At 45.2% G+C, this 27,185-nt stretch overlaps 1 pseudogene across 1 annotated transcript; it reads left to right on the forward strand.

The window, feature by feature from the left end:
* The first annotated feature begins 1,357 nt into the window (after positions 1-1,357).
* On the forward strand, positions 1,358-15,230 carry LOC100413290 (nuclear cap-binding protein subunit 3-like; annotated as a pseudogene). The gene is made up of 10 exons (XR_013536388.1): positions 1,358-1,630; positions 2,433-2,541; positions 5,072-5,171; positions 5,828-5,931; positions 8,234-8,480; positions 10,013-10,063; positions 11,414-11,568; positions 13,167-13,328; positions 14,437-14,599; positions 15,058-15,230. The product of XR_013536388.1 is annotated as a nuclear cap-binding protein subunit 3-like (transcript).
* Positions 15,231-27,185: the final 11,955 nt, after the last annotated feature.

A 27,185-nucleotide genomic window follows, 5' to 3' on the forward strand; every position in this document is an offset into this window, starting at 1 on the left:
AAAGCTCACCCAAGCTCTCAGGTCCTGGGCAGAAGGGGGCTGGGAAAGTTCCCAGGACCCAAGGGAGCTGTGAGATCTAGCGCCTGGGATGGCAGAGGCTCCGGCCAGTTATGACAACAGCTGGCACCCACATGGGGGTTGAGATACAGGCGGCCACCCTGTAATGGCCACAGATGGGCAGCAAAGGGGAGACAGGCCTGGGCTGCTGAGTCACCCGGCCTCAGGCAGTTCTCGAGAAGCTGTAACTCAAGGCAGCCTCACACCCACAGTGGAAGCCTGGAGGGTAGGGGACACTGTCTCAGCCTCCAGGAGCTCTGGGTTGGGGGGGCACTGATTAATGCTTATGACCCCGAGATCCCTAACACATGGAGTGGCCTCTGACCTGCCATGCAACCCGTGGACGCCTTCACAATAGAGGTTTCACTTTAGCCAGGGCTTCTCCCCAGGCCCTGTGGACGTCATTGCCAATCCTTCTCTGGGGTAGGGGCATCCTGGACACTGTGGGGTGCTAAGCAGTGTCCCTGGCCTCTGTCCACTCCATGCCAGGGGCACCATCAGCCGTGACAAGCACAGTTAACCCCAGACATGGCCCAGTGTCCCCCTGAGCACAGAATCATCCCAGGTGAGACCCCCAGGGTTAGGGGATTCCACAGACCCCCAAGAGACTCTGCGTCCCATGAGCCTCTGCTCCACTGAGTTCCCAGGAGGCTGCACACATTGAAATCCACACGGAATGGGGAGGGAGAGAGGAGGAGAGCCCCAGGAGCTGGGATCCCCCTGGTTTACACTGTCTGCCCTGTCGCAAACATATTCTGTCGCCAAGTGAGAGCAGGGAGCAGATTCAATATTTTTCCAATAATGAACGCAGGTATCTCCTGCTCTGCACTCTGGGTGTGGAGGTAGGATTGTTCTCTGGGGTGGGGCCATCCTGGGCACTGCAGCGGGCTAGGCAGTGTCTCTGACCCACACCCATTCCATGCAAGAAGCACCCTCAGTCATGAAGACCACAAATGTTCCCAGATATCACCCAGTGTCCCTTGGGGCAGGATCACCTGGTTGAGAACCATGACTAGGTGACTGCTATCCTCACCACAGCTCCAGGAATAGGGCCGACGATGTCTGGGTTAGTCACAGCAGGAGCCGAGGCTGCGGGAGGTTGCTGACCCCTGGGCAGAGGTGTTGTGAACTGAACGCGAGCCCAGGAATCTCGTCCAACGAGGGGGTCCCAAACCTGGAAGAGGGCGTGTGTGGAAAGAAAGGAGACAGAGAGAGGAGGGGTCTGGAAGACTGGATGAGCCATGGTAAGTGATGAACAAAAGAGGGAACTTGGGTTTGAAAGTCCTCTTCTTCACTCAGTTCTGCTGTGCGCTGTGCGTGTCTCAGCAGAGTGCTGTAGCGTCTCATCAGGTGGTTCTGAAGTAAGCTATGATGCTTTAGATCATCAGCAAAGGGGAAAATACTGGACTTTTAAAATTATATGAAATAGTTCATCCTGTATCTCATTATATGAAACTTTTACCTTGTTTCGTCTTGTCCTTCACATTCCATGTTAGACAAGCAGGAAGACAGTTCAGAGGATGATGAAGCTGAAGAAGGAGAGGTTGAAGACGAGAACACAAGTGACGTAGAGGTTAGTAATAGGGCGAAGGTAGATGTCAGGCTCTCTTGTAAAAAATGCTTACTGTCTTTTTAATTTAAGTCTTAAAGACTTAGTTGTGTTTTTCCTCTAGCTTTCACCGTGAGACCTTCTGAGGATGCACAAAGCTCTTGTCCTTTAAGGTCATGTGGATGTAACAATTAACCTTGAAACCCCAGAATAGTTCTCATCCTTCTACAAAAAAGAAAATAGTTCTATTGAGAAATACTTTGAAGTGTTATCTAATCGGTAAAATTAAGAAAATTAAGCGCCAGCCATATTTTACTCTGTATGACATTGGCATACTTTATATACAAGAATAATGAAAATTAAGTTGGGTGGTTGTCTAATGGTTAAGACATATTTCCTAATGGATTATACACTGCTGTTAGAAATATTAGCATGTATTCATTTAAAAAATATTTACTGAGTACCTACTATACGCCATATTCTAAGTGCCAGGGATATAGCTTCAAGCAAAACAAAGTCCTGGTCTTCTTGGAGCCTGCATTCTAGTGGGAATACAGGTGATACACCAATGCACAGATCCTAATACTGTGTCAGGTGGTGACAGGTGCTGTGAAAACAGGAAAGAGTAGGGAATAGAGAATGGCTGAGACTGTTCCTTTAGACAAGGTGGGCGGGAAACCTCTGAGTTAGAAATTCTACAGAGGAACTGGTGCTATAACCCTTGTACGCATTAAAGGTAGAATGCCTTTCTTAATGGTGACTGGACTACTGAAGAAATATGAAAAGGACTTTAATTTTTATATTAAAAATACTCTTCTTTCTTAAGTTGGACACGTTGTCTCAGGTAGAAGAGGAGTCTTTGTTAAGAAATGATCTTCGTCCAGCTAACAAACTTGCTAAAGGAAATAGGTTATTCATGAGATTTGCTACAAAAGGTAAATTTTTTATTTGGTATTGTTTTGTATTTTCAATCAAAATGATTTATTGTGGAGTGACATCCTTTTTTTTTAATAGAACTTAGATCAAGTAGTCTCAAAGTTCCCTTCAAACTATAGTATTCTTGCTTATGAAATAAGTGCTCGCTGCCTGAGCTGGAATTTCTGACTTTTAAAGTGAATATATTTGTATACTTCTGTGACTTCTAGCTAAAGAAAGTGATTTTCTATTAAAACTGGTTTGCCCCATGTGTTTTCAGCCAGTTACATCTGAATTATGAAAACTTTAAAGTGAAACGTTTTAATCTATTGCAGCAGGATCCTCCTGAACATTGCCAGTATACCAGTAAGCTCTAATTCCCGTCTCATAAGACTTTTGCACACAGTGACTTTTGGCGGGCATTTAAAAATGTGTGTATATGTGTGTATATGTGTATACACATATACAAATCCTGTTTTTTGAGAGTTATTTGAAGATAAAACCCGTCACCCCTAAATACTTGAATACGTATTCCAGAGAACAAGAACATTGTCTTTCACTGATAGCACACTCATCAAAATCAATGCATCTGACATTAATAGAGTACTGTTACCTAATCCGTCGTCCATATTCAAGTGTTGTCAGCTGTTCCAATAATGTCACTTCTGTATTCCCCACCCAGCCCCCAGGTCTAGGATCCAATCCAGGACTGAGTGTTTTTAAGGATGTCACGTTTCCTTAGCTTCCCTTAATCTGGAGCTACTTCTGTCCTCCTGTGTTTTCCAAGAGTATAGGCTTACTGTTTTATAGGATGTCCCCGGTTTCGGTGTGTCTGATGATTCCTCCTGGTTGAATTAGGGTTGTGCATGTGAGGTAGGCGTGCCATGGAAGTGATGTCATGTAATTTCCAGTGCCTCATGTCAGGAGCCCTGGGACACTTACTTGTCCCATTCCTAGGGATGTTCACTTTATTCACTTGGTGAAGGCAATAATCACTAGATTTTTCCACTGTAAAGTTACTGTTTTTCCATTTGTGTCTTAAAAATTGATGGGCTGGTGGTTGCAGTGGCTCATGCCTATAATCGCAACACTTTGGGAAGCTAAAGCAGGAGGAACACTTGAGTCCAGAGGTTCAAGACCAGCCTAGGCAACATAGCAAGACCTCAAAGCTATTTTTAAAAATTAAAGAAATGAATAAAATAAAAACTTGGTGGGCAGATTCTTTGAGCTCCTGTAAATAGCCTGTTGCTCTCAGCATTTCCTGCTTTTAATACGTGTTGATGTCTTTCTGACTACATCATTTCTTACTAGTAGACAGGTGCTGTAAGGAGGAGCTTTCTGTTTTTACCTGTTTGTTTATTTACATCAATTTAGAATCATGGATTCTTTATTCAGTGGGTCATCATCCATTAATATGAGTATTTTAATTTACAAGTTGTCTTGGATTTGGCCAGTAGAGCCCCTTCAAGCTGTTTTGATGTACTCCATGATTCTTTTTTTTCTATTTTGTATTGTTAGTAGAGACGGGGTTTCACCATGTCGACCAGGATGGTCTCGATCTCTTGACCTCGTGATCCACCCGCCTCAGCCTCCCAAAGTGCTGGGATTACAGGCTTGAGCCACTGCGCCCGGCCCCTCCATGATTCTTTAAGCACTTTCTTACTTTATGGCACAACAAAGCATCTTGCTTTTCCAGACTCATTTTGGATCTTACCTGCTCCACATCTGGAATCAGCCATTTCTCCAAGGAGCTGGTGGGCATGGTTTGAGGGGTTCAGGGTTGGGGGCTGTGCATTACAGTTTGTGTTGTCACATTTACCTAGAGCACTGAGTATATTCACAGTGGTGTTTGTTATTTACTGTCAGAGTGTCCAAGGACCATGGAAGGCCTTTGTATTACTGCTTTGGACAAAAATTTATCATCACTGACCGCCTTTCTTTCCTATTAACTGACGTTTTAACTTGACAAATGTGCTCTTTGCCACATGTACTCATTTGAGTTGTTGAGTACATTCTAGATGTATAGTACTATGCCGTTTTCTTTAAGCCATTTTGAGAAACACGGTAAGCTGGAAAAAATGATTTACCAAATATATGGAATGATAAACACTCTGTTTCTTTCATCCTGATTCTGTGTTGTTGACGTGTTATTCAGAAGTGAATATCATCTTTCATGGGGTGGCAAAAATGCCGTTTTGAGAAAGCCTTTTTGATTCCTGAGTACCTGCAATGACCTAAAGCTCTTTATGCCTCTTGGAACCTTGTGTCTTGTATTGTTTATTTTTATTTCCCCGTTAAGTCATTTGGCTCCAAAACAGCAGTTGTAACCTTGTTCGCCTCTGTATTTGGCTTTATCCCTTCTACACTCACTGTCGTAGTGGGCACTCAGAGTATGAATTTGGTAGTGGATTTTTCCTGTTTGTTTGCAAATTGCGCTGATCTGATTCCAGCTATGGAAATCATTAAGGAAAAAAAAAAACAACAGAAAACATTCAACATTGCCTTCACACTCACAGGAAAGCCTAGGTAACTATTATAATTAATTTTTAGATGACAAAAAGGAACTTGGAGCAGCCAGAAGAAGTCAATATTACATGAAATATGGGAATCCAAATTACGGAGGCATGAAAGGAATTCTTAGCAATTCATGGTGAGCCCAAAACCTTAAAATGGAAAAGTATTTAAGTTTTTCTTAATCCTTCAGTTAGTATTCTGTGTTGAAATGTCTAAACCCCGTGTAGACTGGAAGAAAGATGAGGGAAGGATTCAAGATTCTTAAATGTGGTAAATGCTGAGTTTTAGTTACATTTAAAATATCTGTTTTAGTACCTAATATTGTTTCATTGTGTAGTTGAAATGAATTAGTGAGGCCAGATGCAGTGTCTCCCGCCTGTAATCCCAGCACTTTGGGAGGCCGAGGCGAATGGATCACCTGAGATCAGAAGTTCTAGACCAGCCTGGCCAACATGGTGAAACCCTGTCTCTACTCAAAATACAAAAATGGGCCAGTGTGGTGGCACACACCTGTAGACCCACCTATTCAGGAGGCTGAGGCAGAAGAATTGCTGCAACTCGGGAGGCAGAGGTTGCAGAGAGCTGAGATAGCCACTGCACTTCAGCCTGGGAGACGGTGAGAGACTCCATCACTGAAGAAAGAAAGAAAAAGAAAGAAAGGAAGAAAGGAAGGAAGGAAGGCAGGAAGGAAGGAAGGAAAGAAGGAAGGAAGGAAAGAAAGAAACGGGCTAGTTTATTTCAGGGTCTTTCCTATTAGTTTTTGATTGTGTGCTTATTTTGGCGTTCTTGCAGGAAGCGAAGATATCATTCCCGTCGTATTCAGCGGGACGTGATCAAGAAGAGAGCCCTGATTGGGGATGACTTTGGCTTGACGTCGTATAAACATTGGCATTCTGGTAGTTGCCTGCTCAGCTCTTGGGTAGACACATGTTTGGCTGCTGAAATCATATTTTTATTCTTAATACAATCTTTTAAGATTCCAAACTTTATCATCCTCTCTTCCTTGCCCTCACCCTCTGCCAACATATAGGAAAGTAAGTCAAGTCACAGTGAATTTTAAGTTGCCCAAAGAGATCAAATGATTTTATAAAAGCTGTTCAATCGAAAAGGCCAAATGTGACACAGAGAAAATTAAAACAAACCTTTTTTTAGGATCCTAATTTTTCAACTATTAATATCAACAGCTGCATGAAAACAATTTTATTTTATTTTTAGACGGAGTCTCGCTCTGTCACCCAGGCTGGAGTGCAGTGGCATGATCTTGGCTCACTGCAACCTCTGCCTCTTGGGTTCAAGTGATTCTCCCACCTTAGCCTCCTGAATAGCTGAGAGTACAGGCGTGCACCACCACGCCCAGCTAATTTTTGTATTTTTAGTAGAAATAGGGTTCCACCATGTTGGCCAGGCCGGTCGATCTGCCCTTCTCGGCCTTGTGATCTGCCTTCCTTGGCCTCTGAAAGTGCTGGGATTACAGGCGTGAGTCAACATGCCTGGCTGGAAACAATTTTAAAAATTATTTTGTCATATAAACGGATTGTATTGTTCTTTTTCTGTAATAAAAATAAGCTGCTGTGTTGAGTGCTTTGTGCTTGTTGGTTTGTGCATGTGAATGCCTCAGAAAAGGGAGATATCAGAAAAATGGGTTTCTTTCTCCTTTTTTGGTGCTTATTTGTAAAAGAACCATTTTAATTATGTTTTATAATGAATTGTTCTTATTTTGAGCCTAATCTGTGGAATCTTCTACATGCATAATAGAACTTGCCAAGTCAGCATACAGAATCACATACACACACATTGATTGTAATGGGGACAGAAAGGGATGAAGTCTAGACATTTTATTTAGTGTGTATATACAAAATTGTGTATTTGAGATCTACATATTAATAATACACATAGGCTGGGAACAGTGGCTCACACCTGTAATCCCAGCACTTCAGGAGGCCAAGGCAGGAGGATCACTTGAAACCAGGAGTTTGAGACGAGCCTGGGCAACATAGTGAGACCTTGTCTTTACAAAAAAATAAAGAATTAGCCAAACCAGGCATGGTCTACTTGGGAGGCTGAGATTGCCTGAGCCTGGGAGGTCGAGGCTGCAGTGAGCCAAGATGGTGTTACAGTATGCCAACTTGGGCCACAGAGCAAGACCTTTTCTCAAAATAACAACAACTACAATAATAATACACATATTTTTCTGTTACACTGTTATGCTTTTCCAGTTTTACTTACTATAAATATTTTCATCATACAGTTTTTATATACAGATTAAGGAAATTAAAAAGCAAATTATTCCATTTCTAGTACCCTGTATGATGACTGATTTCATCTTACATTTTTCCCATTTGTCTATTTTCATAATACATAGTCTAACTCTTGTGAACGTATACTTTCTATTCTGCTGCTTTTGTTTATTGTGTTTTCCCATTGATTTTCATTATTCATGGGGCTTATGTTCTATAAAGTCACTGTGCACACTGAATTAGCAAACACCGAATCATGTGTAGCCTCTGGTCACATTTTTGCCAGTGGATCAGTATGGTACCTTGTTTTATGTGTTTCTGTTTAAGGACACCTTATTTAACGTTGAATTCACGGCCAGTAGCCCTAAAACTCAGGCTGCACACTGCCCACCACAGCCTGGTTGCATCTAGGAACACCAGGCAGCACTTGAGCAGGACACTCAGGGCAGTTTTAAGCAGTGAAATCACTGGCAGCAAGTGCAGAAGTGTGAAAACTGTGGCTAGCGGCAGACTGAAACAGACAGTTGTTTACAGCTTGAGATGAAACAAGAAGGCAGAGTGTTGCTTTGTTTGGCCTCAGCTGGGAGTGTGCGTGTCTGGTGACTCAGAGTATTTTTGCCATTCTTTGCGTGCCAGCAAACAACCATTGAAGCATTGCAAGTATTGATTTTGGAATTACAAATAAATTTGGCAAATTTGCAAATACAAAAACTGTGAATAATGGATCAGTGTATTTTAAATGACTTTATGATATTTGATTAGGTTGCTGCATCATACTTTACCTAGCCATGCTCCTGTTACAGTATCAGAGTAATGTCCATTCAGCACTATTACAGATCGTGCTCTTATAAAATGTCAGGGATGGGAGCCCTGTCTTTAAAAAGGTCCCCGATGTAGAGTAGAAAATCATACTTGTTAATTTTAGTGCTTTTCCTAATGTTTTCTGATTAAATTTCCTCAGGACTAGTGAATGTACCTGAGGAACCCATTGAAGAGGAGGAGGAGGAGGAGGAGGAGGAGGAAGAAGACCAGGACATGGATGCAGATGACAGAGTGGTGGTAGAGTACCACGAGGAGCTCCCAGCTCTCAAGCAGTCCAATGAGCGGAGCACGTCCAGACGGTCCAGTGCCAGCAGCTCAGACTCAGATGAAATGGACTATGATCTGGACCTGAAAATGATTTCCACTCCTTCCCCAAAGAAGAGCATGAAAATGACTATGTCCCGCATAGCCAAGTCAATTCTAAGCAAAAAGAACACAGCGGGGGGCATCACACTACCAGATTTCAAACTATACTACAAGGCTACAGTAATCAAAACAGCATGGTACTGGTACCAAAACAGAGATATAGACCAATGGAACAAAACAGAGGCACCGGAGGCAACACAACATACATACAACTATACAATCTTTGATAAACCTGACAAAAACAAGCAATGGGGAAAGGATTCCCTGTTTAACAAATGGTGTTGGGAAAACTGGCTAGCCATGTGCAGAAAGCAGAAACTGGACCCCTTCCTGACACCTTACACTAAAATTAACTCCAGATGGATTAAAGACTTAAACATAAGACCTGGCACCATAAAAACCCTAGAAGGAAATCTAGGCAAAACTATCCAGGACATAGGAGTAGGCAAGGACTTCATGAACAAAACACCAAGAGCATTGGCAACAAAAGCCAAAATAGACAAATGGGACCTAATGAAACTCCACAGCTTCTGCACGGCAAAAGAAACAGTCACTAGAGTGGATCGGCAACCAACAGAATGGGAAAAAATTTTCGCAGTCTACCCATCTGACAAAGGGCTGATATCCAGAATTTACAAACAACTCAAGCAGATTTACAGGAAAAAAACAAACAAGCCCATTCAAAAGTGGGCAAAGGATATGAACAGATACTTTACGAAAGAAGACATATATGAGGCCAACAATCATATGAAAAAATGCTCATCGTCACTGGTCATCAGAGAGATGCAAATCAAAACCACATTGAGATACGATCTCACGCCAGTTAGAATGGCGATCATTAAAAAATCTGGAGACAACAGATGCTGGAGAGGATGTGGAGAAAAAGGAACACTTTTACACTGTTGGTGGGAGTGTAAATTAGTTCAACCATTGTGGAAGACAGTGTGGCGATTCCTCAAGGCCTTAGAAATAGAAATTCCATTTGACCCAGCAATCCCATTACTGGGTATATATCCAAAAGACTATAAATCGTTCTACTATAAGGACACATGTACACGAATGTTCATTGCAGCACTGTTTACAATAGCAAAGACCTGGAATCAACCCAAATGCCCATTGATAATAGACTGGATTGGAAAAATGTGGCACATATACACCATGGAATATTATGCGGCAATCAGAAATGATGAGTTCGTGTCGTTTGTAGGGACATGGATGAATCTGGAAAACATCATCCTCAGCAAACTGACACAAGAACAGAAAATGAAACACCGCATATTCTCACTCATAGGTGGGTGATGAAAAATGAGAACACATGGACACAGAAAGGGGAGTACTAAACACTGGGGTCTATTGGGGGGAAAAGGGGAGGGCCAGTGGGAGGGGGAGGTGGGGAGGGATAGCCTGGGGAGAAATGCCAAATGAGGGTGAAGGGGAGAAGAAAAGCAAAGCACACTGCCATGTGTGTACCTACGCAACTGTCTTGCATGCTCTGCTCATGTACCCCAAAACCTATAATCCAATAAAAAATTAAAAAAAAAAAAAAGAAAAAGAAAATGACTATGTATGCTGATGAAGTGGAATCTCAGTTGAAAAACATTAGGTAAAATCTTTGTTTTATCAATGCCAGCTTTTCATTTGATTTTAAATACTAATATGACTTCTTCTTAATGCCTCCTAATTTTATAATATCTTTCATCTATTCTGATTTCAGTCCCTTTTAGGAGTTTAATAAACACATCCAGTGTTTCCTCTATACAAGCAGCAATTCTTGTTCTAAAAGCTATAGACAATATAGAAAGTGAAAATCATCTGTATTCCCATTCTTTCCTGACAGTAACACTGTTCCCAATTGGGTGAATAGCCTTTCAGCTGTGTGTATGTGTGTATAGCACATGGAAAAACTATAGCTATAGTTGTATAAAAGTATATTTTTTATAAAAATGAGGTTATGCTATTTATAGTTTTGCATTGTGCATTTTCACTTGTTATAGACATTGTTATTTTTTCAACTGTATGTAGTCCATTGTTTGAAAGTATCATGGTTTATTTAAAGAATTCCTTTTTGATGGACTTTGGGTTTCTGTTTTCTTACTGTTGCACTAACTAGATAAATTCTTCAAAGTCCAGTTATTATATAAAACAATATACATGTTTAAAAAGGTGGTATTGCTAAATTGTTTTCCAGAAGGGTTTTAATCACACAATTACCACTACTACCTACATGCTCACCAGCCTTAGCTATTACCATTCTTTCTAATGTTAGCTAGTTTCATGAACAAAAACGAATTAGTTATTTCAATGTGCACATCTTTGATGACTACTAGGGGTGAGCAGATTCTGTGCAGGCAGAATCCACAATTCAAGGGTTAAAGTCTAGGGATGCTCTATCTCACATGTTCTCAGTATGTTTGTAGGGAGGAGAAAAGTCCATTCAAGCTGATTTGTTTGTATGGCCTTGTTCACACTCTTATATTTAGTTTTCAGAGAACTTTCTGGTAGAGAATGCCACCAGAACCGTGCTGTTACCTAGTATGGTAGCATATCTCTTTGAAAGAGAAGTCTGCCATTTAAAGAGAGAGACTGTAGACTACACTATGTATTGACTACAGCCAAATCACAACATGGGTGAGCCGAAGCCCCAGTCTCTTTGTAGGCCTCTACTCAACATCTATCCCAGGAGAGGGGGACTGGTAGTCTCGTGCTCTGTGATAGGACATACACGTGTGGAAACCACATTTGAAAACCTGCTCACCCAGACCAGGCTCTTTATAGCAGGTAGTTCATGGTTTCCATAAGCAAATAATTGTAAGTTTATGGGTTTGTGAGTGTATGTTGGCCATATTAGATTGGATTTCTTAAACTGTTTCCTCCAAAGTATGAGATTGTTGTTTGGGCCTTGTCTCAGAGCTGAAGTTGGTTAACTGTGCCCTGTCCTACCTGCTTTTTCAAGGAACTCCATGAGGGCAGATAGTGTATCTTCAAGCAATATCAAAAACTGAATTGGTAACAAACCGCCACCTGAGAAATTTGCAGATGTCCGACATCTGTTAGATGAAAAACGCCAGCACTCGCGTCCACGGCCACCAGTCAGCAATACTAAATCAGGTATTGTAGCTGTGCTTCTGGGCTGTATTCTGAGCTCCAGAAAGCAGACTGGGGCAGAGTTGAGTTCTTGGGTAAAATACACCATTTGTGAACTGATTTCGCTGCCCTGGGTCATCATATCTAGATTTTGGGCTAGGTGTTGGAATTTCAGGAAATGAAAAGTAATCAAACTTTTGCAAAACTAGTTTTAAATATTTTTATTCCAGATAATTACAGTCGTTCCTTGGTATTTCTGGGGGTTTGTTTCTGGGACTCCCCACGCACTTACAGATACCAGAATCTGCAGATACCAGAATCCACTGATGCTAAAGTCCCTTAAAGTGACGTATTACCTGCGTGTAACCTACACACATCCTCTCATATATTTTAAGTCATCTCTAGATTATTTATAATACCTAATACAGTATAAATTCTTATCCTGTATATTTTTTGCTGGACTCTTATGTCTTATTTTTTTTTTCCCAAATATATTCAATCCGCAGTTGGTTGAATCTGTAGATGTGGAGCCCATGGCTGAGGTGCGCCAACCATATTTTACTCTGTATGACATTGGCATACTTTATATACAAGAATAATGGAAATTAAGTTGGGTGGTTGTCTGAATGGTTAAGAGTTTTCACTAGATCATTTGTACATGCAAACACTCATTTGGGAGGTGTTTAGCCAAACCTGCTGTGTGTCAGAGCCAAGGCTGGGTGCTTAGGAGCGAGAGAAGTCTTTGGAGGAGACACACAGCCATTGCCAATCTACTAAGGAGATTGTGAAAGGCTCCTAGAGAAAGTAGCTTTAGAGTGCGGCCTCAGAAGGGCAGCATCTTTGTTGGCAAACCTGATTTTTTTAGACGGGAAGTAACCTGGTCTTAGATCTATGTTAGAAAGATAACTGGAGGGTGGAGTGGGGTGGGGTGGAGAGTTAAATCAGTACCAGGAGCCTGAGCTAGGTCAGTGGAGACAGAATGGATAAAGAACAGAAAGTCCTATGAAGGAAGACTCAGGGCTAGGAAGTGCTGAAGGAAGGGGCTCGGGCCTGAGCGAGCAGAGGCCGGGGTGCTGCTCTCCGAGAGAAGTTAGAGATGAGGCCTCAGCACAAGGTCTCGCTGACAACGCTGTGTTTCGGCCGTTGCTGTCGTTGTTAGGGGGAACGCAAGAGGACAGGCAGATTTCTGGGGGGATGGAGTGAAAAACAAATTTTTATCCTTTGCTTTTGCTGGTTGCCAGTCTCTTTATTGGGAGCTACTTAATATGTTCAAAGATTGTCCCTTCTGCTCTCAGGGAGCTCGCAGGATTCTTTTGTTAGCTGAAACTTTTGTAAATTATTTAGTGTGCTTGAATCTGCTAAAACAATAAAAATGATTGTTTCTTCAAAAATTTAGTTCTGGAGCAATCAATTAAAGATTTTCCCCCTGACAGCACCTACGTCCGAATTTTCCTAGGGAAATCCAGACTGATGACAAAGGAAAGATACGTAGCAGCCTGCTTGTCAGGCCCTGTGTCCTCACTTAGGGAGAGCTGGTGCCAGATCCTTTAGAGGTCTCAGGCAGATGGTGCCGAGAGTAAAGCACGTACACTGTGACTGTTGTACTTTCTCTCTGTTTTCAGATATACGCCAGCGGTTAGGAAAAAGACCATATTCTCCAGAAAAGGCTTTTAGTAGTAACCCAGTGGTTCGGAGAGAGCCCTCTTCTGATGTTCATAGTAGACTAGGTGTTCCTAGGCAAGATATTAAAGGCCTCTACGCCGATACTCGGGAGAAGAAATCAGGTTGGTAACACTTAACATTGATGGGATGGGGAGTTCGGTGAGAGCAGAGGACAGTGGTGTATTGTAGAAATACTTTCTTATCAGAAGGCAAGAAACAGCACATGACAAACATAAGTGATGATTCCTTTTCCTTTAAGGTCATCATCAGCATCATCAGCATCAGCATCAGCATCCCAACAGTAAGGAATGCTTGGAAAATGGAAAAAAATAGCGTGCTCATGGTTCCTTCCGTGTGGCACAGATCCTTTTTAGTTTCATGTGAGCTATTCCGATCTTTGTCCACATACAAATCCTACTTTTTTCATATAGTATTTTATCATAGTTGTTTGCCATATTCTATCATCTTATAAATAAAATTTGTAGGCCAGGCACGGTGGCTCATGCCCGTAATCCCAGCACTTTGGGAGGCCGAGGCGGGTGGATCACCTGAGGTCAGGAGTTTGAGACCAGCCTGACCAATGTGGTGAAACCCCGTCTCTACTAAAAATACAAAAGTTAGTCAGGTGTGGTGGTGGGTGCCTGCACCACTGCACTTCAGCCTGGGCAACAGAGCAAGACCCTGTCTCAAAAAACAAAAACAGAAACCACTTTTAATTGCCTTATAATGTGGCTGTTCACAAAATCTAAACACATATTTCTCTTGCGAAATTTTCATAAAATGTATTTCAAAAATGAATGGATAGTGGGCAGAATTTCTGAAACGTTGCAGTGCACTAGGCCCATTGATTTGTAGAATGTTGGAGCTGGAAGGATCTGGGAACGGCCTACTCCTGGCAGAAAGGATTGGCACACAGGGGTGTGTCTCAGCAGGGAAGGGCAGGAGCAGGAGGAAACAGCCTCTCAGGTGATCCCATGTGTCTGGTGACAGGGAGGTACATGACTGTCCCCACACAGTGAGAATCCTCTGTGGGGTCCAGATCCCTCTGTTTGCAGGCAGGGGCTGCCCCCGGGAAATGAGATGACCTTCCCAAGGCTGCACCGTGCTGGCAGGCGCCACAGACTGCTGGCATTTCCTGCACATCAGGGGTTGACAGTGCCACTGCCCCCTTGGTACTACCCTGGTTTTTAGCACTGACTGCAAAACTGAAATGTCATATCATCCAAACAGGTAATTTATGGACTCGCTTAGGATCTGCACCCAAGACCAAAGAAAAGAGTACGAAGAAAGGAGATCACAGGGCACCTGGCACTGAGGAAGATAACTCCGAGCTGCAAAGGGCGTGGGGGGCTCTGATTAAGGAGAAAGAGCAGTCTCGCCAAAAGAAGAGCCGGTTAGATAACTTACCATCTCTCCAGATTGAAGTTAGTCGGGAAAGCAGCTCTGGTTCAGAGGCAGAGTCCTGATGCCCCCGGGGCCTGTGACAGCTGCCCTAAAGCCTGACATTCCGGCACAGGGTGGGGCACAGTAGCAACCTCTCCCACAGGAGCTGGCACCCTCTTTCTCCTGCTCACACAGTCACCCTCAGCTTTTGCTACCTTGGCAAGGCATCTTAAGAATGTGACAAGTTTTCAAGGGCGTCTCTATCTCACTGCAGAGTTGTAGTTCTGGGCCCTCGATTATTTTCCCACCACCCCACAGGCTTTACCCTTTGAGAAAAAGGCAGCCCTCCAGATTTTGTAGACATTTTTCTTAATATTTTTAACATTGTGTCTTTTAAAATAAATGTTTTACACAGTTCATCCAAAGAGCAGAGAACTGAACTTCTCACTATTTCCTTGGCCCTGACAGCTGTTACCAGCACCCTTTCCCCAAGAAAAGTCAATTCCCAGGTGCTTATTGGACATCCTTCGAGGGGGAAGATGAGGGAAGCGGCCAGCTCACCCTTCCGGGGCCCTAGTCTGGGGGCGAATCTCATGGACCTGACCTCAGAGGTACACCAGTGCCACCAGGTAGATAATAGATGCAGCATTGATTGTGCTTCTGTTCTACCCTCGGGATTGCTCATGTTGCAAGCCTCTTACTTGCTGTCAGCCTGATGTGAAGATCAAGTTCAGTGCTGTGGGATTTTTAGGAACAAAAACCTGTGACTTCTGGATTTGGGGTTGATTTTTGTGCTAGGGGTGGGATTATGGGTTAATATTGAACAATTTCTAAGTCTGTATTATGTTTAAAACACAAATGATTTAAAAGTTTAAATTTTTAATTTTTATATGTGGAAATTCTTCCTGTTGGCTAAAGGGGAAGCTCAAGTGGTATCTTCTTTTGTGCTGTTAAATATATATTCTATTCTTTGCAAGAAGGCAGAGATGAGTCTTATTATTTTTAAATGCCCCTAATTGTATAGTCTGTCTGTTGTACGTAGAGTTCAGCTTGCTTTTTGGCTATAGCAGGGAAAAAAATCCATCCATCCGAGATGGGGTCCCATCGTTTATTATCACTCTAGAAGTTATACGTTGATATTTATTCTTTCTCGCCCCCAGTTGTGGCACCCGAAGACGTCTTCAAAACTGGCAGATAATAGTTATAAAAATTTTAGTTCGTGTATTTTTAAACTCCTTTCAGATTATTTTTCCATGAGGAGGAGGTAGATTATTTCGTCTTCCTGTCTGCTTTTTGTTTGGTAGTGTTTAATTTTGGATTTCTCTGCAGTTTTAGGAAACAGTGTTTGGCCTCGGTTTGCTGGACCATGGGAAGTAGAGATGGTGATAAGCCCTGGTCGTTTTTGCGACATCTCAGCTCTTCAGCTGCCTGGGCTGTTCTGCACCCAGTGCAGCCTGGATCCTGTCAGCCCTTGCTTGGCTGAGCTGATGGTCACACTAATAGTTGATTACTGTGGCACGAATGAATGCAGAACAATGTTGTTAATAAAGGAAGTAAAGTGCTGTAAGATTTGAGAGCTGCAGCTAAAACCCTATCATCCCATGTTTTGTTGGTTAACCTGCTTTTCCCCCTTCCTTTAGAGAGATGACAGCATATAACCATGACAGTTTCCGTTTCTTTTCTAGGAAAGAGGTGATTCTGGTTTCTCTGCCAGTTGAGACTTAGGCATCAGATATTCCTCACCTTTTCTTTCCCTGTGGAGCCAGGTTCTTCGGAAAGGTCAGGATTTGAGGAGTTGGTAGAGTGAGAAGTGCAGAGCCCTAAATGCCAACCCCGGCTCTGCTCCATGGACCTGGGCCTCCGTTTTGCCATTTAGCAGTTGAGTGTGCTGGTACCAGAACTCCCAGCTTTGTTGGCGCGTCTCAGGGGTGTTTTCCTCTTCCCTAGCTGTGGCGGCAGTGGCTGGCCGGCATTAATTTCTATTGAAGGTGGAGAAAGCATCAAGGAGATGTCGGAGGGCATGTGTGAGGTGTGGCCAGGCTTATTCCCATCCCAGTACAGTCTGCTTCTTCTAATGGGGCAAAGATGTCTTGTGGTCATGGTCCCAGCTGCCAGTCTCTGCAGGGTTTGGAATGTGGTCCTTCACAGACTTGCCTTTTGGTTTTCCACCAGCAGGCCAGGTCCATTTGTCCCATGGCCTTTCCACACTCATCAGTCTCCTCCTGGAGATGAGCGAAGATGTTCTGGAAGGAGGTGGTATGAAGTCAAAACTGGGTCTTTGCTCTAACCAAGAAAAATGCACACTTCAGCAGCCTTACAGTTTTCACAGACATGCAGAGAACCCAGAAAGGCAGCTTTAAAGATTTGACTTCTGGGAGTAATTGGCCTTCTCAGCTCTTTGTATATTTAGTAGAGACAGGGTTTCACCATGTTGGTCAGGCTGGTCTTGAACTCCTGACCTCAGGTGACCTCATGCAGATCTTGCAACATCTTGAGTGTGACCTGAATGACGAGTCCTTTCCTTTGGCATTTAGGAGGGAGAATGAACAGTCAGCACAGCCTCCTGGCAGGCAACTTGGTGTGCTTTTATCCTGGGCACTCCCCACACATGCGGGCGACACACTTTTTGAGTTCCTCTTAGTCTTCCATGTAGGAGATTTTGAGTACATTTTTGCTGCTTTATGATCATTGGAGTACCTCATTTGTTCCCACTCTCCTCTTTGGAGAATTGCCAGGTGCCCAGGAGAACTTGTGGCACCCACGACAGGATGTAGTCTTCTCCTCCGGCCCCTCGTAGTCTGGTCCTGTGACTCCCTCCCACAGTTCAGCCACTGTCCTTTCCAGCTCCATCCGTGTAGCAGCCCTTCACTGCTCTCTGCCCTGCCTCCATTCTGCACACTGCAGCCAGGACAAACCCTTGTTGTTACCAGCTTAATTTAGAGGTAATTTGCATTCAGTTCAGTCATTTGCAGTGTACACTTTAGTGACTTTGAGTATATTTACAGACTTGTGGCCCAGCACTGTAATCAACTTGAAAACATTTTTCTCACCCAAAGGAACCCTGAGCGCATTAGCAGCACTCCCATCCCTCCCCGGTAGCCTCTGGCCGCCGCTGCTCTTTCTCTCTGTGGATCTGCTGTTCCGGACAGTTCATATAAACGGAATCCACCATGGGTCTATTTGTGACTGGCTCCTTAACGAATTTTTGAGGTTCATTCATGTCATAGCATATATCATTATTTCGTTTTTTAAAATTGCCGAATAATAATTCATTTTATGGGCACACCACATTTGTTTTTATCCATTCATCAGTTAATGGGCATTTGAGTTGTTTCTACTTTTGGGCTATGTATATGTATGTTTGTATTTTTTTTTTTTTTTTTTTTGAGACGGAGTTTCGCTCTTGTTGCCCAGGCTGGAGTGCAATGACGTGATCTTGGCTCACTGCAACCTCTGCCTCCTGCGATCAAGCAATTCTCCTGCCTTAGCCTCCAAAGTAGCTGGGATTACAGGCATGTGTCACCACGCCAGCTAATTTTTTGTATATTTAGTAGAGACAGGGTTTCACCATGTTGGTCAGGCTGGTCTTGAACTCCTGACCTCAGGTGATCCACCTGCCTCAGCCTCCCAAAGTGCTGGGATTACAGGCATGAGCGACCACACCTGGCTCTACTTTTTGGCTACAATGATTAACGTTGCTATGAACATTCCCATACAAATTTTTGCATCGAAGAGTGTATTCACTACTCTTGGGTGTATACCTAGGAGTGGAATTGCTGGGATATACAGCGACTATCTTTAACCTTTTGAGGAACCACCAGGCAGTTTTTCAACAGCTGTATCACTTTCCACTCCCATTAGCAATGAGAGAAGGTTCTAGTTTCTCCACATCTTCACTAACACTCATTATTTTCTGATGTGAGGTGGTATCTCGTTGTAGTTTTATTTTTTCTTTTTAAAATATGTTTTGTACAGAAGGGCCTCGTTATGTTGAACAGGCTGGTCTCGCACTCCTGGCCTCAAGTGATCCTCCTGCCTCAACCCTCCAAAGTGCTGGGATTACAGGCATGAGCCGCCACGCCTGGCCCTCATTGTGGTTTTGATTCGGATTTCCCTAGTGGCTAATGGTGTTGGGCATCTTTTCACATACTTCAGGATGAACTTGCTTAAATATAAATCTGATGCTGTTATTCCTCTACTTGAAACCTTTTCAAAGCTTAACCATTACCCTGAGAATAAACTCCAAACTCCTGATCGCATGAGCCCAGGAATTCGAGGCTGCAGTGATCAAGCCACCGTACTCTAGCTTGGGCAACAGAGCAAGACCCTGTCTCAAAAATACATACATAAGTAAATTCCACCCTTTTGAAATCGCTCTTCATACAGCCTGTCAAGACCTATCCTCTGGCAGTGTTTCTGGCCTGTGCCTCCTCCCCTGCCCTCTGCTCACTAGTTCCCTGCGTGCATCTTGACCTCACTAGCCCCACAGACTGTGCATAGTGTTGTTTCCACCTCCAGCCACATACTCCCCCAGGCCTCTCCCCTCCCGCCTCAGTCTTGCCATTCCCCTCACCCTCAAGATCTTAGGGGCCCTTCTAGGAGGCAATCCCCAACTTCCAGAGCCAGGGTGTAGGCTACTTCTGTGTGTCCCATGGTACTGCCACAAAGAGTCTTGGTTCTCTCTGGGATTCAGTTACAAGGTCAATGCCTAAGATAAAAATGGAGTGTAATTAAAATTCCTCTTAGAAATCAATGGAGAGTGCCATGTTGAAGGCCAACATCTTAAGGTCCCAAATGATCATTTTGCCCATATGGGAACAGATCACTGTTTCTGTGGTTGAGTACCAGGTAAAGTGATTGCCCTGTAGTTAGGGCCGTGTTGTGCAAAAATCACTTGTTTTTGGTGTTAGAACCACATTTAGGCGAGAAGGTCACTTTTGGGGAGCATGGGAACTGGGGCAGGCCACAGGAGCAGCAAAGGCATGAGCTTGCCTGGGCCCCACTCCTGTCTCTGCTCATGGAGGGAAAGAGGGGCCAGTGGAATGGCCCAAACAACTTATTTTTCTTTTTTTAAAGCTTTTTCAGACAGATAACATTGTGTTTAAGTGAAATGTGTGTATAATGCCAACTCACTGTACCCCACAACCCAGCACACCTCTACAGTGGACTGTAATTCTTGTTTTGCTAGACTTCTAGCTCCGTGAGGGCAGGGACCATGTCTGCTTGTTCACCGGGGTTTCCCCACTGCCTACCACCACGCCTCGCATCCAGCAGGTCTTGTAAAGATGGAATGAATTTGCAAACCCTCCAGCCTCAGGAACGGCTCCATCCTCTGAGGCTCTGGGGCCCTCTGACGGGCTATTTATGTTTCTATGTACGTACAGTGCTTTATTCTCTTGCTTTATGTTCCTTTCTAGCCTGTAAGCAAGCTCCTAATGAGCAGGTTTCTTTGTGGTGTTATCTCTGTATCCTTGCATCAGGCCAGCCCAGAGGAAGTACTGCTTCGAAAGTGTTTGGTAAATGAATGAATTGTGGTAACCCAGCCCAGCTCTGGCATCATTGTCTGCAGGCTAGTCTAAATCTAGGTGAAACCCCCAGATTCGAAAAAGGGAAGATTATTCAGAGGTACATATGCTTGCATAAGAAAAAAAAATTCATTAAATAGACCTGAGTAAACTTCAGATTTTGATGATCTGACCATGTCAGAGCTGAAGCTTACTCAGCTTCAACATTGACCAGGGAATCATGCAGATAGGCCAGAATATCTTTTAGAAAAGCATTCCTCTGTCCCACGATAGAAGCAGAGGAAGCTGGCAGGCGGGTGATGGGCCCCGAAGAAGGACTGTGGAGCCAGGTTTTAGCCTGTGGTTCTCTTGCTGAGGAACATGACAGTAGTCTAGAGCAGGTGAACAGAGCAGAACTCACTCCCGCAGTGGCTCTTTTGCCGAAAGCAGCATTCCTCAAACTTCTCACTTGAAGCATTTAGTTACAGTGAGATGCTAACACGCACTTTAGATTCAAGTCAAAACTTGCTGTGAAGCCTACAGCAAATCGTGGCTTCCCAGGTTAATTAGTTGCTACACAAGTAAGTTTGATAGGTAAGTACAGTAATTGCTTTTAAACCTTATAATAACAGGAAGTAAATTAGAAGTTAAACCAATTGTTTCTTTTATGAACTAAGAGAAGAGAATGCTTTTGATACTGAGAATTGCACACTTGCAATAAGGCGGATTGTTACTGCATAACCAGGCCCACAATAAATACCAGGAACTTTTCTTAAATGTTTATAAAATAAATCTTAGAAGAAAAAAATATTGTAGATTTTTTTTTTTTAAATGAAACACTGAGCATTTCATAGAACTCTGTTCCCGGGAGTGGCTAGGGATATGCTGCCTCAAAAACCCTGTTTTGAGTAGTTGTGAGGCATCGAAGTGGAATTTTGCTGTGCTATAAATAAAACTAGCATAGAGGTGGTGTTTCACCTACCACAGTCAGTACCTGCCTCAGGATTCTTATCTGTTCATTTGAGCAATTCCAGAAGCCCTCCCTGGATGACCAGATTCTTAAATAGTTGAGACTTTGTATTATTTTAAATTGTCACCCTCACCTCTGGGCCAGTGTAGGTTAGTGAGGTCGAGAGGCCTACACCATTGGCAGAAGAGAATTCTTGGGCCGAGCACGGTGACTCACACTTGTCATCCCAGCACTTTGGGAGGCCGAGGCAGGCGGATCACCTGAGTTCAGGAGTTAGAGACCAGCGTGGCCAACATAGTGAAACCCTGTCTCTACTAAAAAAAAATAGCTGAACATGGTGGCTCATGCCTGTAGTCCCAGCTACTCAGGAGGCTGAGACAGGAGAAATACTTGAACCCTGGAGGCGGGGGTTGCAGTGAGCCGAGATTTCACCGTTGTACTGCAGCCTGGGCAACAGAGTGAGATTCCGTCTCAAAAAAGAAAAAAAAGAATTCTTGCCTTCCTGTCCCTCCCTCGGGTTTTTGTGGTAGTGTTTAATCCTGTGATGTGGCCATCTTCTCCTCAGAGGGCCTGTGAGAGGCAGGCAGCAGCTTTAGCTCAGGTAGAATGCCTGTTGGGGAAAGTCACATAGGATGGCGGCGGGGGCTGGGGCCCTGGGGACTCCTGCGCCATGTACTCAGTTGGAAGGACTGAGCAAGTCCCCTCACCTCTCTGGGCCTCAGCTTCCCTGTGTGTGAAATGAAGGGCTTAGCTGGGGAAGTGCCCCAGTCTCCTTCTAGTGCCAGTGTGTGGTCAGGGCCTGTGCCCTCCTCTCCAGGGAGCATCAGAAGTGTGGGCTAGACAGCAGGAAAGAAGTAGGGGCTTGTCAGCAGGACAGCCAAGCCTCAAAGGAGCCTTGGTCCCCGCACCCAGTGCAGCCCTCACCTCGCAGCCCCTCAGTTATGAAGGACAAGAGAGCCCACTCCTTGCTCTCTCGCTGTCCCATCACCCTTCAGCCCCCGACAGATCTGAGGTCCAGAAGCCAACAATCAGGTTGCTAGCATGGTGGGCACCCTCTTGCTTGTCTTGCTCAATTAGGCTTTCCTTGGTGTGTGCAGGTGGCCCTTGTCAGGCCCCCGATCTTACTGGATTATGACCTCACTCAACCTAATGACTTACTTTTTTTTTTAAAGACGAGGTTTCACTGTGTTGGTCAGGCTGGTCTTGAGCTCCCAACCTCAGGTGATCCGCCCGCCTTGGCCTCCAAAGTGCCTGGATTACAGGCATGAGCCACGACGCCCAGCCCCTAATGACTTCCTAAAAGCCGTATCTCCAAGAACAGCCACACTGGGGGTTAGGGCTTCAACAGATGAATTTGGAGGGTGTTTACAGTTCAGTCCGCAGCACCTAATAATGTGGGGATCCAAGCCTGTATTTGTGGAATGAAGTCTCTGCTTTTTTAAAGTTTATACACCACCTGGCCAGATGTGGTGGCTCACACTTGTAATCCCAGCACTTTGGGAGGCCGAGATGGGCAAATCACCTGAGGTCAGGAGTTCAAGACCAGCCTGGCCAACATGGTGAAACCCCAACTCTACTAAAAATAAAAAAATTAGCTGGATATGGTGGTGCGTGCATGTAGTCCCAGCTACTTGGGAGGCTGAGGCAGGAGAATTGCTTGAACACGGGAGATGGAGTTTGCATTGAGCCAAGATCGCACTATTGCAATCCAGCCCGGACGACAGGGCAGGACTCCATCTCAAAAACAAAAACACACCAATAGACCTGAAAAAAGTTTACACACCAATAGACCTGAAGGCAGGAGAGTTTGTGATGGTTCAGAGTCCTGATTCTGGAGGAAACACCTGTTTTTGGGTTTCAGCTGTGCTCCTTACTGGCTGTGTGGCCTCTCTGGGAGACGGCATCCCCCTCATCTGTGAAGTAGGGTTGAACTTGTAGGTGGCTGAGAGGCTCAGGCGAGGACTAGCAGGTGAGGCCTTGGCACTGAGCGGGCACTCTTATGGAGCGAGCACTCAGTCAGAGGCCGTGATCACCACTGCTCTGCAGCCCTAGCGTCTCTTGTCAGCAATGTCCTTACTCTTCCTGAGTCAGTCTTTCTGGCATCCTAAGACTCAGAAGGCAAGTGGGGGAATAGAACCATCTTCTGCCTCTGAAGGCTGTGGCCAGCCTCTGTCCACTGGCACGATGGGATGTCCTCGGTGAAGACAGCAGGCAGCCCTTTCCTTTTTTTTTTTTTGGAGATGAAGTCTTGCTCGGTCATCCAGGCTGGAATGCGGTGGCACAATCTTGGCTTACTGCAACCTCCGCCTCCCAGGTTCAAGAGATTCTCCTGCCTCAGCCTTCTGAAGCTGGGACTACAGGCGCTCACCACCATGCCCGGCTAATTTTTAGTAGAGACTGGGTTTCACCATGTTGCCCAGGCTGGTCTCAAACTCCTGAGCTCAAGCAATCCTCCCACCTCAGCCTCCCAAAGTGCTGGGATCACAGGCACGAGCCACCACGCCCACCTGCAGGCCGCCCTTTCACCTCGAACCAGGCCCATCTCCTCCATCGCTGAACATTTTGCAACTTTTTTTTTAAGAGACAGAGTCCCACTATGTTGTCTATTAGACTCAAACTCCTGGGATCCAGCTTTTCCAAGTGGCTTGAGCCTCTCAGTAACTGTGACTGTACGTGCACACAACTGGACCTGGCCATGTTTTAAACGCTTCATTCTTTTTGGTGTCAAGGGGAAGAAGAAAAGCTTTTTTCTTTTTTAATTAAAAAAAAAAAACAAACTTTAGGCCAGGCATGGTGGCTCATGCCTGTAATCCCAGCACTTTGGGAGGTCAACGTGAGTAGATCACCTGCAGCAGTTCGAGACCAGCCTGACCAACATGGTGAAACCCTGTCTCTACTAAAAATACAAAATTATTAGTACAGGCATGGTGGCAGGTGCCTGTAGTTCCAGCTACTCAGGAGGCTGAGGCAGGAGAGTCACTTGAACCAGGTGGTGGAGGTTTCATTGAGCCGAGATGGTGCCATTGCACTCCAGCCTGGGTGACAGAGTGAGACTCTGTCTCAAAACAAACAAAAAAACTTTATTTTGAAATAATTTCAAAATTACAGGAGTTTCAAGAGTACAACAAAGAACATTTTGCCACCTTTTTTTCTTTCATTTGTTCCCTCCTCTCCTCCCTCGCCCCTTTCCCTTCCAGTCTTCTCTGAACATGAACAACCAGGAAGGGTGATTTGCATACGTCATTCCACGTTTACCCATAAGGTGTTAGTGGACATTTCCTAAGAGCAGGGGCGTCCTCTCAGTATCCATAGTACAGCTCTCAAATTCAGGAAATAAGCTTAAATCCTTCTCCTGTGATAAAAATACAACTAAAATAAAATTTTAAAAGGAAATGTGTAGTATTCTCCCATCACTCCAAAAGTTGTGAGTTTGTAGCTCATGTTTCAAATCTGCCAGCTGTCCCTATAACGAGTTTGAAATCCATTGTTCTGGTCCAGGATCCCGTCCAGGACCAGGCCCTGCTGCGAGTTCCCTGCAACCTCTTCTGATTTGGAGCAGGTCCTCAGCCTTGCTTTGTCTTTCATGACATTGATGTTTGGAAGAGTACAGTCCAGTTTTTGTTGTAGAATGTTCCTCAGGTTGGTCCGGGAGCATTTGTGTCCAGCGAGTTGGGAAACGACATTCACCTCTTTCGGTGATGTGTATATTTGCCAAACCCCCAGCCTTGTGCTAGGTGTGTTACTCAGCCAACCCAGCCCCTGACCTTGGCAATGTAGTTTGGGTTTGTGGGAAAAGCAGGTACCGTCAGGCGGGCGTTACGGACCCCTCTATGTCTCATGACCAGAGGCACTGACGCTTAGATAAATACAGGGATGGATGCAGGGCGAGTCAGCATTCTAGAAGTCTGCAGAGGTACAGAAATGGCCCTGCTCCCTCTCCAGCATTCGGCCAGCAGCTTTGCCTGGTTTCCCGAGGCACCGTGAAATTCACACTCCAGTCTTCTCTTGGAAATCTTGAGGGAGCTGAGGTCTGGGTTCTAGCCCTGCCCTACCAGGGACCTGCTCTGCGGCTGGGAGAGGAGGACCCTGTGGCTCTCCCAAGTGTCCTTGGAACAAAGAATGCTTTGAGGGGAGGAGAGTCACAGAGCTCTGAGTGGCGCGGGGAGATAGGCCTGGGCCACGGGCTTCGATCCCGCCTGGGACGAGGTTAAACAGAACTAGGATGGGTTCATCATGACCTGGCAGAAAACCATCAGACCCAGATTTTTGCTTTTTCAGCTGTTTAACTTCTGTTTCATACAGGATAAAAAATGGTCAACCGTGATCTTAAATAATCGATGTAGTAGCCATGGGCACTTTGTCAGACCAAAGCAGACAAGGCGAAAGTGTTTGGAGTGCTGTCGGATCGTCACGAAACCTTAGCCCACAAGCTTTCAGTGAGACACAAAATAACGTGGATTTCTATCTTGCAATGAAGTCAGCACCACTGTCCATTCTGTGTTACACACTAACATTTCAGAGCTCCCTCCCTGGGGCTGCAGACATCCATGTGAGAGACACTTGAATGCTCTGTCTTTATAATTTAACTTAAATTAAATAAAACTTAAAATTCAGCTGTCAGTTGTTCTGGTGACATTTGAAGGGTTTTGTACCATATGTGGCTCGTGGACACCATCCTGTACCGTGTCTGTGGAGAACAGCGCCACCCCTGCGGGGAGTCATGTTTCACAGCGCCGCCCTGCATGCCCAGCAGCCTGGGGAGCAGGAGATTTCCTTCCACGTCAAAGACTGGCCACACGGTACAGAATCTGACAGATCCTGAAGTCAGCCCTTAAATATACTGCAAACTGTCAACGGCGTGTTCTCTGGAATGCCGGGGTGGATCAGAGGTATGCTACATTCAATGCTAGAAGATTTATAGAATTTTACTTCTGTTATCCTGGTGACTCAGAGCCCTGTTAAATCAGTTTCAGCATCAGGCTGCGGTCCTGGTTTTAAAGAGAATGATAGCAGCGAAGTTGGAATCGCAGTGATGTCACTCAGTGCCCTGGGTCTCTCCACTCACCTGGCCCTCCAAAATCCCAGGGCCTTGAGCGCATGGGCTCCTACTGGAGCCCAGTTTTGGCTGAGTGGGGGGCACTTCCTATGGGAGGGGGACCCCATCTCAATGCTGAGGCAGCCACTCCCGAAGACAATAGGCTGAGCTGTCTGGGGGCAGGTTCTGAGGCAGGCCATGAGACAGACTCAGCTGGATAACACAGATGGCAGGCTGGATTCACGTTGCCCCCACACCTCCCGCATCTGCTGATGACACCCAGAATTGTGGCCCTGGGCCAAACCTCAGCTCCCTGTCCCATGAAAGTGTGGGTTGCAGCTTGGGTGATAGAGCGGGGCTGCCAGTGCCCCCTAAGCTCCTGCTGTGGGTCCAGCCTGCAACTGAGGAAGCCACACACAGCTGTGCCAGAGTGTGTCTGTTTGAGAGTGCCTGTCTGCTGTGGGTCCTTGCTGTCCCCACCTTCTGGCTTCCTGGCTGAGGGAAGCTGAGTGGGCCAAAGCCCCTGTGCAGTGTTCGCCTTGGCTCTCACACAGCTCCCACGTGGCTGCTGCTGCTCCAGCTGCGATGTGACTCTTCCACACTGCTCTGCGTGGCCAGTAAGTCCTCTCACCCGCTCCTCGGGGGGCTGCAGAGCACAGCTGTGACTGTCTGTCTGACAGGGGTCTGTTAGAGCTAGAGGTTAGAGAGTGGGAGGCCCTCCAGGGAAGTGCTCTTGCTCTGTGGGTCAGATCCCCAGGCTTGCTGGGAAGGGTGGCTGAGGCTTTGTGTTGACGGTGCTGGAAGCCGGGACTTCAGACTCCAGGCTCTGCCACTCTGTTCCTCCTCCAGCCCCCAAGGCCCTTTCCCAGTGGCACCCACGTGGGGCAGGTCCTCGGGTCTGTAGTTTGTTGTCTGAGTGTGGAGCCTGCGCCTGGCAGAGCTCCCTTCTGTTACAGCAAGGGTTGGGCTGATGAGGGTGAGGACCCTATGAGAGACTGGGGCAGGTGTCTGCATGGTCGAGGGTGAGTGTGGGCCGGCAGAGCCTGCTTCCTGTAGTTAAGCCCAGTGTGAAAACTGGCATGTGGGG

Source organism: Callithrix jacchus, chromosome 5 (assembly GCF_049354715.1).
Source record: "Callithrix jacchus isolate 240 chromosome 5, calJac240_pri, whole genome shotgun sequence".
NCBI classification, from domain to species: domain Eukaryota; kingdom Metazoa; phylum Chordata; class Mammalia; order Primates; family Cebidae; genus Callithrix; species Callithrix jacchus.